Source organism: Silene latifolia, chromosome 1 (assembly GCF_048544455.1).
Source record: "Silene latifolia isolate original U9 population chromosome 1, ASM4854445v1, whole genome shotgun sequence".
Taxonomy (NCBI): domain Eukaryota; kingdom Viridiplantae; phylum Streptophyta; class Magnoliopsida; order Caryophyllales; family Caryophyllaceae; genus Silene; species Silene latifolia.
The window spans coordinates 103,548,627-103,566,706 of record NC_133526.1 but is presented as its reverse complement, the minus strand read 5'-3'; positions in this window follow the sequence as shown (position 1 = coordinate 103,566,706).

Here is an 18,080-nt window from a genome sequence, read left to right as displayed (position 1 = left end):
TGAAATGTGAGCCTATGAATCCTTGCATTTATTACCCATCACCTATCTTTTCAATGAGACTTGTAAGACATAAACCAACTCGAGTCTCATTAGACCATGCATGTTGTTGAGTAGGGAAGACTAAGTCGACTTGTAGGTGTTGTAGAATCTAATCGATTCGGCTCCGGGACCCAAACTTTCCTAGGATTGTAAGATATAACCCAACTCAATCCATCACAACAATAATTGCTTGCTTATAATTTGAGAACATGTTTGTATGATCAATTCCCATGAATCCCCTATGACCCGATGACACCCTAGTGCTTTTTATAAATTGTTTACAACCCTTTTTAATTCATCTTGCTTGTTTACTTTCATTTCTATTTAGTTTAGTGACCTTCTACATCAAACCCCAATTGTGACACCCCTAAGACACCACTAGTTGCAATAGAAATCTCATCTCAATTCCCGTCCCTTGGGATCTGACCTTTACTTGCCTCTTTACTAATTGTAGAGTTGTTTGTGAAGTTATAAATTGTGTTTTGGTCTAGGTGCTCCTAACGACAAGTTACCGAAAAGACATAGTCCGACCAGTCGTCAGGTACCAAAAATTAACCTAGATACACTAACAGAAGCTAGCAGTAAGTAGGGCCGATCTCCACAGGGAGATGGGAAAATGTCAGCCTTAACTAAGTCCGTCACGGTAACCAATTTCTGGGGGTTTGAATTTGTTTGTTCTAAACTAAGAGATTAAGGAAGAGAGAAAAGTAAGAAAATAAGGATTAAACAAATAGAGAGAAATTAGCTAAGACAGTCGGTTCACCATGATCATTCACTCAAGAAATATAGGTCTCAGGTCAATGCAAGTATGGTCTATGGGGCAGTGAATATCTCCTTCCGGTCTCAATTCGACCTAAAGCACAAATAGCTTAGCTTCCGCCCTCACTACGTGCCCTAATGTTCGCTACAAGTCTCACCCTTTCCAACCTTCCGGTCTAGGTCAAGGTTTACTGCGATAAAATGACTAATTGCGTCGACTCAATTAGACAGAAATAATTAAATGGAGCGATTAACAACATACACTACACAAGCAGTAAACCTAATATATAGATTTACATTTCCTTCATAATCATGGATTCCCTAAGTCTTAGCAAAGGAAATTAGCTACGCATTATCATCGAATTAACAACAATCATACATAGACAATAGAAATTAAACATCATAACAAAGCAATAAGAAAGATTGAACAAGAGCAATTGTAAATAAAGGAAGAGAAGGAATAAAGAGCAATAAAAGGGATTATGTGGACAAGGCCCTCGGGAACTGCGTCCGCGGGATCCACACTAGGCATAATCGACTCGAGGTTCTTTCGAATCGAATTAAGACAAATTTAGAGTCGCCACCAAGTTTTTTGGGAACTTGGAACCGTTCAAGTCAACTTTACACCTTTCATCGAAAAGCATAAAGCCAATCGACTACGAGTAATTAAAGATAAAGACTTGTACCCTATATCACTCAATTTGAATGACTCTCGTAATCCAATGGTATTTAGACGGATCCACAAACCATAGATCTTGAGTAAGGGGTGAGGGTACGTGTTAGGAAGCCCATAAGGACACCTAACCCCGCCCTTCGATAACGGCCTCTACTAAGTCAAGTATCGGATTTCAAACAAGGTCGTAGCTACTGCGATATATGATATGCAAACATCGTTTTAAAACCCTAACATGTGACAACAATTTCTATGTCGATTTAGATGCAACTAAACTAACTTTGTCAAAGTTGTAATTTAGCATGTGGGTTGATTGATCTAACGACATACAAAGCAAACAAGGCTTAAGGGGAATGGGGGGGCCGTTGGGATCTACCCTATTACAACCCAGGCATTTCATGCCGACACAACGAGAATTTAGAGATACAACTCGATCTAAATACAATTGCTATATACAACACCATACACGACACATGGCCATTCGGCCTAGGAAAACGTGCACAAAGGGGTGGCCCACGGTTTACATAACTCACGGCCTTGGGTCACTCCTCGTAATGCATGCTTCCGCTTAATCTTATCGAATTAGACATTGGGTGACACACCAGAGCATGCATTAACATAAATCGGGCCATGTCGCTTTAAACAACATGCGATTTACTACGCCCTTACATGAATTGGAGCACAACCGTCTAACCAAATGAGACTAAGGTTTTTGAAGAGGTTTTGACTCGATAAAAGAAAACTAATTACAAGTGAATTACAAGAGATGACTCGATAAGCAAAAGGTAATTACAAAATACAAAACAACGATGAATAAACGATGTAATGATGAAACAAGAATGACAAAAGGCACGGCCAAGCACACGGCCCCAGACACGGCCACCCTAGTTCCTAGGTTAGGTTCATTAGGTTAGATAGATTTGCAAAGCGATATAGGATATACTTTAGAAATTGATGATAAAAGAGGTCAGAAGGCTTCGCCTAAAACCGAGTGTTTTACACGGCCTAAAAGGGTCGAATTAGGTCAAGTTCGCTAATTAAGTTAACTCCTCGAGTGTTAATAAGAAGGTGCTAATCACGCACTCTTATACTAGCGAGAAATTAGGTGAAAAGAGAGATGTATTCAATTAGATTATAGAATTGTTAATCGATTTTTAAAGCTATGTCGATGCCACCTAACATGTCTAATTAGGTTATTTAATCGATCTAAAGCCGTCTAAATGAATCATATGTTAACAAACAGGGGTCGAACTAACATGCAACGGGTCCTAGGGTAGGTCGAATTGAATGAAACAAGCAAGGGGTCAAAAGCGAGGAACGAGGTTAGGGTTCGTTTTATTAATGCCCTACCTTGAACACGAGGATATGTAAATGAGAAGGGGTATACGACCGACAGATGTGGCGGATTTCTTTCCCAACTCAAGTCAACGCGGGTGTTCATGGTGGTACTTTAACTCATACTCAGACTAAACTAGTTTCATAGTTAACGATATCAAATGACGCAAAACGATAAATAATGTAAAAACGAACAATAAAAAACAAACATAAAAAGAACGAAATAAAAGGGAGAAGAGGAGAATTTGATTCACCCTCAACCTACATGTATCGTTGACACCGTCTTGGGTCGTAATCGATCGTAGATTTTATCTCGAGAGGCCGTCGTCGACGAAGGAACAAAGCAACAAACACGTTTTTTGTAAATCTGGACAGCAACTTTCAAACTGCAATTTCTCACTCGTTTCACGGTGAAAATTAGATTTAAAAGATGTTTTGAAAACTAGAAAGAGAGTATAACAAATATCTTAAAACAAACCACGCTCGTTCTGAGTTATTGGGCACAAAAAACGAGCAGAAACAGAACTGGACAGACAGGAAAAGCCGCGAAAACAGAGTGTATGACACTCTGTTTTTTGAGGGGATTCGTGCACTCTCAAGGTCAATTTGGCTCGTGAATCTTTGTCTAAGATGTAGATGGATGTTATATGGTTAATTAGGAACAATAAACTCGAGTTTTAATGGAGATTTGAAGGGGAAACGAATGGTATTTCGAGAGAGACACAAACTGTTTCTCAGTTTGAATGTCTCGGTTTTGTCGAGAGTTTTGAGAGGCAATTAGGGTTTGTTTTTGGAGTTTAATGCTGGTGAGTGACGGTAGTATGTATGGAGAACTTCTAGGAATGAATGTATGGTCAAGGGGGGTATTTATAGGGAGTTAAAGTAGGGTTTGATAGGGCAACAAGCAGTCGGGCTCGGTTTGCATAGCTGCTGTCCATCAGCTAATTCGTGGGGTTTTTAGGGTGTGTATGGGGGGTTTGCTTGATGGTTAAGCTACGGTAATATGGTTAGGATACTAGGGTATGGTGTAGGGTTAATGGGCACGGGTTTAAGTGATGTTTGGAGCGGGTTTTGGACTCGGGTTTGAGCACGCAAAACAGGGGGACTGCTTGTGTTTTTTGCGGGCTGTTTATTGGGTGTTTGGGACGGGAATTGGATGGGTTTCGTGGTGGGTTTAGTGATGGGTTGTTTGTAGGTAATGAGGGGCAGGAATTGGGTTGGTTGTGGCGGGTTTGGGTCGAGCTTTGAAGCACACAAAACGGGTTGGAAAAGAGGAAGGGCTAACGCGGGTAAGGGGAAGTAGTTGGGCTATTTTGTGTATGTTTGGGGCGATATTTGTGACGTGGGTATGGGGGTTCGAACTGGGGTTGGATGGGTAGAGGCCTAGGTTGGTTAGTGTACTCGAGATTCGTGCCAACTCGTAAAGAAAACGGGCTCAAAAACCGAGCTATAATCGAGCTCCAAAACGTGTGATTAAAACGAGTTTTCAATTTTCATATTTGATTTTTCAAATCAAATAACACATTAAAATGAATGATTTTTCAAATCAAAAATATATTTTATTTTCAATAAAATAAATTTAAGAAAATAAATTCAAATTAAAACAATAAAATGAATTCACTTTTTTTAAAAAAACATTTAATTTAAATATCATTTAAATTAATAAAATACTTTCTCGACAACGCTCATTCTACATCGTACAACTAGCCCAAATAATGACAATGACAACTAAAGAATAAATGTGTCCTATCATCATCGGGTGTTTGTCGGGTTCTCTATAAATTCCAATATCGACGGATACGGTTATCTACAGAGCCCCCACTTTGACTGAGGCTTGGACAAGGCGAAAGTCAAAGTATACCCCAGGTCCCTTTCGACCTGAGGATTCCGCGGGTCGTTTATAGTCCATTAGACTTGCGTATATAAGCTCGCCAGCCATAAGAAGAGATCATATCTGAAACTTCGTCGGGGATTAACTCTTGCTTCTGTTCCGTCAAATTGTCATCATTGGTCGTCGACCCATAAATTGCATATATGGTGGATTGAGCCTTATCCTTAGGCGCCTACGTATCCGTTTGTGACGGAATCAAACCCGCGTCGTAGTTCAGCAAGAATCGCGACACATGCCCAAAGTTTATCATCTGCTTTGGCGTTTGTCCAAAATTCATCATCTGCTGACATTTGCCCAAAATTTATCATCTGCCGGCGCTTGTCCGAATGGGACGGGACATTCCAAGGAGGTTGCCGCCGCTTTCATCATTTGCTTTCAGCTGCGGAATTCTTCTATTTCATACTCTTGTATTGAATTGAATTCTTAGTGGATGTCATCCCTTTCATCTTGATAATGGTCTCGAAGCCAACGGCCAGAGCCCCTGATTTGCAATGGCTCTAAAGTCGAAGACTTTAGAGCCCCCAGTTGAAGCATATCCTGCTACATTTGAAACACAAAAACGTACTAGCAATAATCATCACATAAGCACATTTGGATCATCGATCCTAAAATTAGATCATTTGAAAGATTGGGTCATCGACCCGAAAATTGAATTTGAAAATTTTGAATAATTGGGTCATCGACCCGAATTTTGAATTTATCATCACTTAGAAATGTTGGGCCATCGGCCCTTCAAAAATTTAATTTGAATTTCGAAGGACTGGATCATCGACCCACAAAAAGGTTTTTTTGGAATTTTGAATTTTTTTGGAATTTTTGAAATCTTCAAATTTTGAAATCGAACCTTGACGGATGAGCATAAAATATGACTCAGACACTCTGTATGACTTGTAAACCACGTGGGCATAACCCACTACCGTAAAACAAAAAAGGAAAAAAAATCGTAAGTGTGCCCGGGTTTTAATTCAATTATTGACTTGTTGGGGGTAGAAATGTAAATTGGCCGTTCCGGCGCCAAAAGATGGCAAATGGTAATTACAAGGTCGTCGAACTTGGGACGGAGATATCGTATGGCATGGGCGTGCTTCGCAGGGCACATGGGAATCAAAATCACTTGGCATTGACAAAGTGGATTAAACTCACAGAGCAACAACGTTGGCTTTGCCCAGAAACTAAACACAGACTGATTTTATGAGAACACTTAGGCATCACACATCACTCTTGTTGGGAACATTCTGTCACTCTTCTCCTCGCCTCCTTTCTTTTCAGCGAGTTTTCATCATTTCTTGCCACCACCTTCTTTCTTTTCAGCGGGCTTTTACTATTTTTCTTCCACGCCTTCTTTCTTTTCAACGGGTTTTTCATATTTTTTGTTCCCAACACAAACCCACATCTATATGACTCAGCATCTTTGCCTAAACTATTAGATAAAGCTCATTCCGAGACTTGACACTACTTATCTGAACCTATATCCTTATCCTAGCCTAAATCGAGTGCTAAGACCGACTCAAACAAAGGTGGCTTCATTTGGACTTGGTTAAGACCCGTAAGAAACCGACAAGATGACAACTTGGATGATGGGTGGATGGAATCCTTTAATCTGAAGGACTGCCTACGTATTCGCGTGAAGCGAAATCAAATCCGACGTAGTTCGATCAAGGTGCATAAACTTGGAATTTTGATTGTGTGTACACACTCGAAGGTTTCACCTAAGTTATCATGTCGTATCCCATTCTAGCCTGTAAAGTACCGTTAAATCCCGTGTCTAGGGTTGGTACAAAAGGCTGTGGTTCTTTGGGATGTGGAGCTTGGTAAAAATAGGTTCTCAAGGTAAACCATCATTCTGAAGGTTCATTTTGTGGTGCTAAGGCCAATGGCTATGGCTTATAACGTGGTTGGAAATGGTGTCTCAGGTTTGATGAAACCCGAGTACAAATGGGTTGGAAATCGATGTGGGTTCAAATTTCCATGTCTGGACCCTAAAGGCTTGGCTTTACTAACACAAGCTAACTGATTCTCAGAATCCCTAACTATTCCCTCATAAATGCCTCGGGAAGGACTTAGGGGCATGGATGACTACTGATGGCACTACCTGACCATTTTGGCTTCGCCTTGAACTCCGATCAACATTTCGACATTTCTTTTCTTCTTTTCTTTTCTCTTTTTCTTCTTTCTTTTTTTCGTCTCTTTTTCCTTTTTTCTTCTTGTTTTTTTTTTCTTTGTCGTTTTTTTTCATCTTTTCCTTTTTTCTCTTTTTTTTTTTTTTGAAAATGGTCTTCTACTCCTTCTCCTAGTCACCAATGGATATACCTTGAAAACTTGGCTTCGCCAACTAATTTGGGTCAGAACTAACAATTCCTTGTTAGAACGGGTTGGTTTCCTTTCTCTTCGAGATGGGATGATTTTGTTGGGGAAAAGGCTTGCCTTCCGTCATCGATAGGGGAAACAAGGAGCTAGTTCGGGTTCGTCATAGAATTATCTAAAAGCTTTTCAAAAGCACTGGTTCTGATGGAGGTTTTCTACCGCCAGACATGGAATAGGTAAAGGAATCAAACACGGAAACCTATTGTACCTTACGTTTTGAAACGGGACATATTTCTACCCCAGGGATGCCTTTGAGTGTGTTGTGCATTTTATCATGTTTCGGAATGATTGAGGATTGGAAACAAGACATATTTGGAAACGAACTGTAACTTTTATTGGAATGACAAATGCTTAACAGACTCGAAGGAACGATTCCTAGGACACACCCTAGGTCATCGCGGAAAAAATGACTCAAATTCAATAAAAGAAAGTCCTAGACTCGACTCGACTAAGATAAGAAAACAGATCCCGACTCATAATTTCAAATCTGGTCTTGAGCTTTCTCTTGTTCAGCTGTCAGCTTAGATGCTCGGCTCTGGTCCTTGATCCCTTTGGTGGTCTGCCTCCATCCCGAGGTAGTCCTCTGAGGATCTATGCCAGTGATGAAGGTTGGTGAATCGAATTGTCGTTTATTAACTTCGTTAACGAGAGGAGTACATTCTAGAGCAAGACTCCCGACTTGAATTTCATTCTTCGGGTTTGGCAAGAATTCAAAAAAAAACCCACAAACATTTTCCCGATAAACACCCCTTTCAAGTGACATGGGCGGATAAGATGGGAATAATCGACATTCTCTTCGACAGAAACAAAATTGGCGTGATCGCCAAATGGATTGGTGATGTTATTGGGTTTAACAGTCGGGATCGGGATTGTTCCATTCTCAATCATGTCTTGGATTTCGTGCTTCAGTCTAAAGCATTTTTCAGTATCGTGTCCCTTCCCTTGATGGAAAGCACAGTAGGCATTTGGTTTGTACTATTTGCCTTGTTGTTCAGCGGGAGGGTCCGGAGTTGGACCAATAGGCTTCAGCTTTCCTTGGGCTATGAGCCTTTGGAGAGCGTATGTATAAGTGCATCCAATATCGGTGAATGCCCTAGGTGTTTGCCGCTGCGACTTCTTCGATTGCCCTTCTAAGAGATTGATGGCTTCATCAATATGGGTCGTTGTTGGGGCTTTTGTCTTAGATGACGAGGCCCCTTGGTATCCTTTCGGCTTTTCAGCCTCTGCCCTTATGACATCATCTTCTACCTTTATCCCGATTCTTATCAATTCTTTGAAAGAGCCAAAATTCTGGTATTTCAGAGCATTGCGGTAAATAGGTCGTAGATTCTTTACGAACTTATGTACCATTTCAACTTCGTCAGGCTTCTTGGCTAATTTCACGCTTTCAGCGCGCCATCTTGCAAGGAATTCAGTAAAGCCTTCTTTATCTTTCTGTGTCATCACCTCCAATGTTCTTATGTTGGTTTCAATCTCGACATTATCAGCATAGTGCTTGCAGAACTCCACCGTAATATCTTCGAAAGTGGGGAAGTTCTTGAGGTCCAGATTATAGAACCACGCCTTCGGGTGTTCATCCAGAGATTGGGCGAAAATTTCAGAGAGCATGTCAGCAGGTACTCCCTTCAGTGCTAAGTACCTCTTATAGGCCTTAACATGGTGGACTGGATCTTCTGTGCCCTTAAACTTTGGGATATCAGTGAGTACCATGTTTGTGGGCAACTTATCCTGAACTGAGGCATAGGCCCTAGCATTTTCGTAGTGGATGTTCTTCCCCTAGGAGAGTTTCAGACGGTCTTCAATGAATTTAAACCGTTTCTCTAGATCAGTCAGAGGTGGGGTAGATGAAGAGGGATCTTCACCCAGCTTGGATTCGATCGCATCCATTCTGGTCATCATGAGGTTCACGGCCTCAGTGAGTTTGTTGACAGCATCTTCCATTACTTGAAGTCGGGTTTTTGGCGGCCTTTCTACAAGAAAACCCCGAACCGAGTCAATATTCAAATGTAAGAGCCCCTGCACACTTAAGGACACGACACCAACTTGACTCAAACAAAGACTCGACTTATGACCGACTAACCAAAAGGTTTGACTCACGATTGGATTTAGACCTTGATTCATTTTAGACTCGACAAGACGACATGACTCAAGCTGTCATAGCTTGATTCTAAACTGGACTCGGTGTGACTAAACCCGTGATTGGACTAACATAGCCCATAGGTTTAAGTGAAACGCCCTAAGTGGCCTAGCTTGGACGTTTCTGTGTACTATCCTGGACCAATTTGGTTGACCCACATGACTCGAATCCCAAGAGGTGAGCTTAGGTGACCCAACAGGGTCGTGTTCTAGATACTTAGGACGAAACACGCCTAGCCAAACACGGCCAGGACCCGGACACGACTTGAAGCATTTCATGCTTGGTTAAGGTTCGAGAAATATTTTGGATTGAATTTGAAAAAAAAAACGAATAATTGATTTGAATATGAGATTTAAAATGGGCAGCATGCCGGCTATAAAAGCTTATTTTGGGCCGAAAAATCTAGTCCTACTTGGGCAGCATTCCGCGTTTTTAAAACCATGCTATTTTGAAAGTAAGTTGTTCAAAAGTTCGGTTTTGAAATCGATACGGAAAATTTGAAAAGACTCGGGAAATTCATTTCGCACATTGTCATTCTCATGTTACAAGGATGTATGCTCCTAGACATCTCTAAGTCTCGGCAAGTCTTCTACAAGAAGGTCTATGCCCTCCATCCTTTTTGGGTCTTATAGAGTAAGGGCCTTTAGGTAGAGTACCTAGAAGAGCATCCCCACCATCAAGAACCACGACGAGGCGGAGCGGAAGCAAGCAATGTGCAAGTTCCTGGCATAGTGGGACGTCGCCCCCACGCATCACAAAGAAGCGCTGGGACGGCCCGGAAAAGTCCTTAAGGGTTTATGCATGAATCGTAGCACTACGAGTAATGTTTCACTTTCCAATACTTTCTTTTCAAGTTTCACCTCGGAGGAAAAGACCCTAGAAACAAAGTGTAACTAGTCCTCTTTTCCCCAGCGTAGCCGCCAAACTGTGGACAATGCCCGCGGGAACTGCGTTCGCGGGATCCACACTAGGCATAATCGACTCGAGGTTCTTTCGAATCGAATTAAGACAAATTTAGAGTCGCCACCAAGTTTTTTGGGAACTTGGAACCGTTCAAGTCAACTTTACACCTTTCATCGAAAAGCATAAAGCCAATCGACTACGAGTGATTAAAGATAAAGACTTGTACCCTATATCACTCGATTTGAATGACTCTCGTAATCCAATGGTATTTAGACGGATCCACAAACCATAGATCTTGAGTAAGGGGTGAGGGTACGTGTTAGGAAGCCCATAAGGACACCTAACCCCGCCCGTCGATAACGGCCTCTACTAAGTCAATTATCGGATTTCAAACAAGGTCGTAGCTACTGCGATATATGATATGCAAACATCGTTTTAAAACCCTAACATGTGACAACAATTTCTATGTCGATTTAGATGCAACTAAACTAACTTTGTCAAAGTTGTAATTTAGCATGTGGGTTGATTGATCTAACGACATACAAAGCAAACAAGGCTTAAGGGGAATGGGGGAGCCGTTGGGATCTACCCTATTACAACCCAGGCATTTCATACCGACACAACGAGAATTTAGAGATACAACTCGATCTAAATACAATTGCTATATACGACACCATACACGACACATGGCCATTCGGCCTAGGAAAACGTGCACAAAGGGGTGGCCCACGGTTTACATAACTCACGGCCTTGGGTCACTCCTCGTAATGCGTGCTTCCGCTTACTCTTATCGAATTAGACATTGGGTGACACACCAGAGCATGCATTAGCATAAATCGGGCCATGTCGCTTTAAACAACATGCGATTTATTACGCCCTTACATGAATTGGAGCACAACCGTCTAACCAAATGAGACTAAGGTTTTTGAAGAGGTTTTTACTCGATAAAAGAAAACTAATTACAAGTGAATTACAAGAGATGACTCGATAAGCAAAAGGTAATTTCAAAATACAAAACAACGATGAATAAACGATGTAAAGATGAAACAAGAATGACAAAAGGCACGGCCAAGCACACGGCCCCAGACAAGGCCACCCTAGTTCCTAGGTTAGGTTCATTAGGTTAGATAGATTTGCAAAGCGATATAGGATATACTTTAGAAATTGATGATAAAAGAGGTCAGAAGGCTTCGCCTAAAACCGAGTGTTCTACACGGCCTAAAAGGGTCGAATTAGGTCAAGTTCGCTAATTAAGTTAACTCGTCGAGTGTTAATAAGAAGGTGCTAATCACGCACTCTTATAATAGCGAGAAATTAGGTGAAAAGAGAGATGCATTCAATTAGATTATAGAATTGTTAATCGATTTTTAAAGCTATGTCGATGCCACCTAACATGTCTAATTAGGTTATTTAATCGATCTAAAGCCGTCTAAATGAATCATATGTTAACAAACAGGGGTCGAACTAACATGCAACGGGTCCTAGGGTAGGTCGAATTGAACGAAACAAGCAAGGGGTCAAAAGCGAGGAACGAGGTTAGGATTCGTTTTATTAATGCCCTACCTTGAACACGAGGATATGTAAATGAGAAGGGGTATACGACCGACAGATGTGGCGGATTTCTTTCCCAACTCAAGTCAACGCGGGTGTTCATGGTGGTACTTTAACTCATACTCAGACTAAACTAGTTTCATAGTTAACGATATCAAATGACGCAAAACGATAAACAATGTAAAAACGAACAATAAAAAACAAACATAAAAAGAACGAAATAAAAGGGAGAAGAGGAGAATTTGATGCACCCTCAACCTACATGTATCGTTGACACCGTCTTGGGTCGTAATCGATCGTAGATTTTATCTCGAGAGGCCGTCGTCGACGAAGGAACAAAGCAACAAACACGTTTTTTGTAAATCTGGACAGCAACTTTCAAACTGCAATTTCTCACTCGTTTCACGGTGAAAATTAGATTTAAAAGATGTTTTGAAAACTAGAAAGAGAGTAGAACAAAGATCTTAAAACAAACCACGCTCGTTTTGATTTATTGGGCACGAAAAACGAGCACAAACAGAACTGGACAGACAGGAAAAGCCGCGAAAACAGAGTGTATGACACTCTGTTTTTCGAGGGGATTCGTGCACTCTCAAGGTCAATTTGGCTCGTGAATCTTTGTCTAAGATGTAGATGGATGTTATATGGTTAATTAGGAACAAGAAACTCGAGTTTTAATGGACATTTGAAGGGGAAACAAATGGTATTTCGAGAGAGACACAAACTGTTTCTCAGTTTGAATGTCTCGGTTTTGTCAAGAGTTTTGAGAGGCAATTAGGGTTTGTTTTTGGAGTTTAATGCTGGTGAGTGACGGTAGTATGTATGGAGAACTTCGAGGAATAAATGTATGGTCAAGGGGGGGTATTTATAGGGAGTTAAAGTAGGGTTTGATAGGGCAACAAGCAGTCGGGCTCGGTTTGCATAGCTGCTGTCCATCAGCTAATTCGTGGGGTTTTTAGGGTTTGTATGGGGGGTTTTCTTGATGGTTAAGCTAAGGTAATATGGGTAGGATACTAGGGTATGGTGTAGGGTTAATGGGCACGGGTATAAGTGATGTTTGGAGCGGGTTTTGGACTCGGGTTTGAGCACGCAAAACAGGGGGGCTGCTTGTGTTATTTGCGGGCTGTTTATTGGGTGTTTGGGACGGCAATTGGATGGGTTTCGTGGTGGGTTTAGTGATGAGTTGTTTGTAGGTAATGAGGGGCAGGAATTGGGTTGGTTGTGGCGGGTTTGGGTCGAGCTTTGAAGCACACAAAACGGGTTGGAAAAGAGGAAGGGCTAACGCGGGTAAGGGGAAGTAGTTGGGCTGTTTTGTTTATGTTTGGGGCGATATTTGGGACGTGGGTATGGGGGTTCGAACTGGGGTTGGATGGGTAGAGGCCTAGGTTGGTTAGTGTACTCGAGATTCGTGCCAACTCGTAAAGAAAACGGGCTCAAAAACCGAGCTATAATCGAGCTCCAAAACGTGTGATTAAAACGAGTTTTCAATTTTCAGATTCGATTTTTCAAATCAAATAACACATTAAAATGAATGATTTTTCAAATCAAAAATATATTTTATTTTCAATAAAATAAATTTATGAAAATAAATTCAAATTAAAACAATAAAATGAATTCACTTTTTTTTAAAAAAAACATTTAATTTAAATATCATTTAAATTAATAAAATACTTTGTCGACAACGCTCATTCTACATCGTACAACGAGCCCAAATAATGACAATGACAACTAAAGAATACATGTGTCCTATCATCATCGGGTGTTTGTCGGGTTCTCTATAAATTCCAATATCGACGGATACGGTTATCTACAGATTATGATTCAGAAATAAAAGAGAGTAATGTACCGATTACAAGATTCAAATCCGAGTAGTAGTCTAGAGTAAGGGTAGAAGAGAGAAGAGAGGAGAGAAGAAGAGAAGAGTAACGTAGTCTACTCAGTGACTAAGGGGTCGTTTGGTTGCATGTAGGAAGTTGCATTGCCTAAGAAGTGATAAATCACGTGATTTTAGAATTCATGTGAATTAGGAAAAGTTGTTTGGTTGCATAAAGGAAATGCAATTCATGTAGGCATTCCCACTTACCTATGAGGACCTAGGTAAGCAACTTCCTCCATTATGGAGGAATTAGAGTTCCAAGGTAATTCTATTTCATGTGAATTGGGGTAACCAAACAAGTTACCCAATTTGCAATTCACATGAATTGGAATTCCTATGTTATTTAATGGGTAACCAAACAACCCCTAAGTAGTCGAAAATCCTACTACTTAACCTAATAACCAAGCCTAATTACAAAGCCTGAAAGATCATAGATCCATATTAGACTCTCTAATAAAATTAATTTATCTCATAAATTGTTATTTATGTGATCTATGTAACATGCATGCTAATATGAAAGCATAAAAAGAAAGTATAAGGAAAAACAATTTCCTTACATTGAATTTGTGGTAAAAGGGGCACAAACTAGTTCACCTTACTAGCTTGTTCTTGAGCTTATTCCAAATGGAAGATCCTCCTTGCAAATCTTCAACTAGAAGATCTCCTTCTTGTTGCACCCAAGAACTAACCCAATAATAATAAGTATTGACTAGTAACTTGTTAATATTGTACCCTTGATTATTATTAGTAATATTACTAACTAATCTTAGTAATATTATTTATGTATACTAACAACTTAGTAGTGATGAATTATTATTTTAGAGAGATGGAGAAAAAATTATTCACATGCAAGAATGTAGAGTGTAGAAGTGAGGTAGTGTAAAATGTGAACAATAGATAAGAGTATATAGGAAGGGAAGTGGCGGGTGGAGGTGGAGTGAGGGAGTGGAGAAATTTTGTCTTATGTTTTTATCTTACATCACATGCAAAATCCTACATAAGATAAATTATGATAGTATACAAAATAAGGTGAAATGATTATGTGAGTAATCATCCACTACTCTTATTTTACACGGTCCACTTGACCATTTACGGGTCCATGTTGGTTCTTATATTTGTCGCACAAATCCGTGTAATTTTTATTTTAAACATCGTATCATGTTTAAATACTTCCATAATTAATTCGTCCAATTCACTTCGTAAATATACGTGTACCACTACACATATAATTTACGTACTAATATTAATCACATTAATCAATTAGTACAATTTTAGTAAATTAACAGTTAATTAACTAAAACCCCTTTCCCAAAACTTATAATTTAATTATCGCATAATTAAATAATAACTGCCGCTCCTCGAGTTCGCAACTCGAAATCTCTCTAAAAATAATCGACTAACTTTTTAGTCTACAAATCAAGGGACTAAATAAATTGTATCTCATACAATTAATTAGTTGTCTATTGGGGTTCGTTCCTTTAGGTGTGACCGAAAGGGGTCAGTTGATCACCGCCGTCTCACGACAATAACGTCAAACTCTAGTCAGCCGACCATTATCTATTTACGTTAATCAACTGACGAGGATCAAATAATAAAATATCTGATGATATTCCGTTAATGAGATTTATTATGTTAACGCACTATTGTGGAGGACACTAACTCCAACAATCTCCCACTTGTCCGACACAAGGTGTGCGCTACCAATTCTCTTGTCCGTTTTAATCTCCCACTCAATGCAAGGTGTCTTTCAGGTCGCACTTGCACATGAACACATCGCGAGTGGTTTTCTCGATCGCGAGTGTGACTACCTGACCGGAAAAATCTCTCACAGATTACTTCCGAGCGTGGCCACGCATTTTAATTCATTAACTCCTCGAGTGACCTTGAGATATAGTTACCCAACGTGGGTGGACAATTCCTGTATGCCCTATCTATCCTATTGCACAATACAGCTCACCATGACCTAGTAAATGCCCTTTTGGCCTCCTTTCACGGCACGACCTAGGACAAAAACCAAAGTCACTCGGAAACTGCACCTGCCCAGATAATAGTCTCCAGTCAAAAGAATCGACTCATTAGAACATCTTAGAGATCCCCGCCACGACCAGGCGTCTATAATAGAACTTAGGGACTCTCTAAATGGTCACTGTCCGGCAAAGTGTCACACACTCTGCCTATGTAATCGACCAGTCATCACATATGACCTTATGGTGTTGAACAACCATCAATCGACTTACAATCTAGTCACTCCGAGACGTCACCTCATTAAGTGACTAGGGACAAAATACAATGTTCATCTTATTCACTTGAATAGTGTTTAACATTGTCTCCACAACTTATTCAGATAAACAAGGTATTAAAATTTAGTCACGCTAAATAAAATATTCATAAAAGAAATGAATGCAAAACAATGAATGTGATTATCATATATATAATAAAAGATACACTATCTAATTATTACATATCCATAATCTAAAGAAAATCTGGTACTCATCTCAATCCCATAGCGACGACATGACCATCATGCTTAGCCTTTGATAAAGGCTTGGTTAAAGGATCAGCAATATTATCATCTGTTCCAACCTTACAAATGTCAATTTCCTTCCTTTCCACATAATCTCTAATTACATGGTATTTCCTTTCAATGTGTCTAGATTTGTTACTAGACTTAGGCTCTTTGGCTTGAAAAATAGCTCCGCTGTTATCACAATATAGAGTGATAGGATCATTGGCGGAATAGACTACTACTAGCCCCTCCATGAATTGCCTAATCCAAACAGCTTCCTTCGCAGCCTCAGATGTTGCAAGGTACTCAGCCTCTGTATTGCGGTAACGCTTTGCTTGAAGCTCTTCCAGCAAACAACTCCTCCATTTAGCATAAACACATAGCCGGATTGGGATTTCATGTCATCCCGATCGGTTTGGAAACTTGCGTCCGTGTAACCTCTTACACGCAACTCAGTTTCTCCTCCAAACACTAAGAACGAATCCTTAGTCCTTCTCAAGTACTTAAGGATGTTCTTTACGGCTATCCAGTGACTCTCACCAGGCTTGGCTTGATACCGACTTGTCATGCTCAAGGCATACGCAACGTCGGGACGAGTGCAAATCATAGCATACATGATAGACCCAACAACGGAAGCATAAGGGACGGTCTTCATGTGTTCAATTTCCTTAGGAGTGGAGGGAGACTGTGACTTGCTTAAAGTGATCCCTTGGCCCATAGGTAGAAATCCTCTCTTGGAGTCTTTCATATTGAACCGGTCAAGAACTTTGTCAATATAAGCTTCTTGACTCAATACTAGTATCCTCTTGGACCTATCCCTATAGATCCGGATACCTAAGATTCGTTGTGCCTCTCCCAAGTCCTTCATTTGGAAGTGTTTCCCTAGCCACTCCTTAACGGAAGTGAGTGATGGAACATCATTCCCAATGAGCAATATGTCATCCACATATCGGACAAGGAATGCAACCTTACTCCCACTAAACTTCATGTATAAACACGGTTCTTCCACACTTCTAGTGAAACCGTATTGTTTAATAACATGATCAAAGCGATGATTCCAACTCCTAGATGCTTGCTTAAGACCATAGATGGACTTTTTAAGCTTACACACCTTATTAGGGTTAGATGTATCCACAAAACCTTCGGGTTGTATCATGTACACCTCTTCTTCTAGAATCCCATTCAAGAAGGCGGTTTTGACATCCATTTGCCAAATCTCATAATCATGAAATGCGGCAACCGCTAAGATTACCCTAATGGACCTAAGCATAGCGACTGGAGCGAAGGTTTCGTCATAGTGTAAACCATGAACTTGGGTGAAACCTTTTGCCACCAATCTAGCTTTGTAACCATCCACATGTTTATCCACGCCGAGCTTAATTTTATATATCCATTTACATTGAAGGGGTCGCACTCCCTCAGGTAAATCCACCAAGTCCCATACTTGGTTCTCGTACATGGAATCAATTTCGGACCGCATGGCTTCTAGCCAAAGCGAGGAGTCGGAACTAGACATGGCCGATTTGTAGGTAGTGGGTTCATCACTTTCCAAAAGTAACAAAACACCATCCTCTTCGATGTTACCAAGGTAACGATCAGGTGGATTAGAAATCCTACTTGACTTTCTAGGAACAATTACCGTTTCAGAGGAAGAGGGAATGCTATCCTCCACGTTCTCCTCTACCTCATTCTCGGTTTGTGGCTCTCGAACTTCTTCAAGTTCAAATTTTCTCCCACTCTGTCTCCTAGAAATAAACTCCTTTTCTAGGAAGACAGCATCACGAGCCACAAACACTTTCTTCTCGTGTTTATTGTAGAAGTAATAGCCACGTGTTTCTCTTAGATATCCTACAAAAAGACATTTGTTAGACCTGGGTGCAAGCTCATTGTCAGATTTGATCTTAACGTACGCTTCGCAACACCAAATACGCATGAATGAAAAATGAGGGACTTTCCTTGTCCATATCTTATATGGAGTCTTATCGGCCGCTTTAGTCGGGCTTCGATTTAGTGAAAATACTGCAGACAAGAGGGCAAAACCCCAAA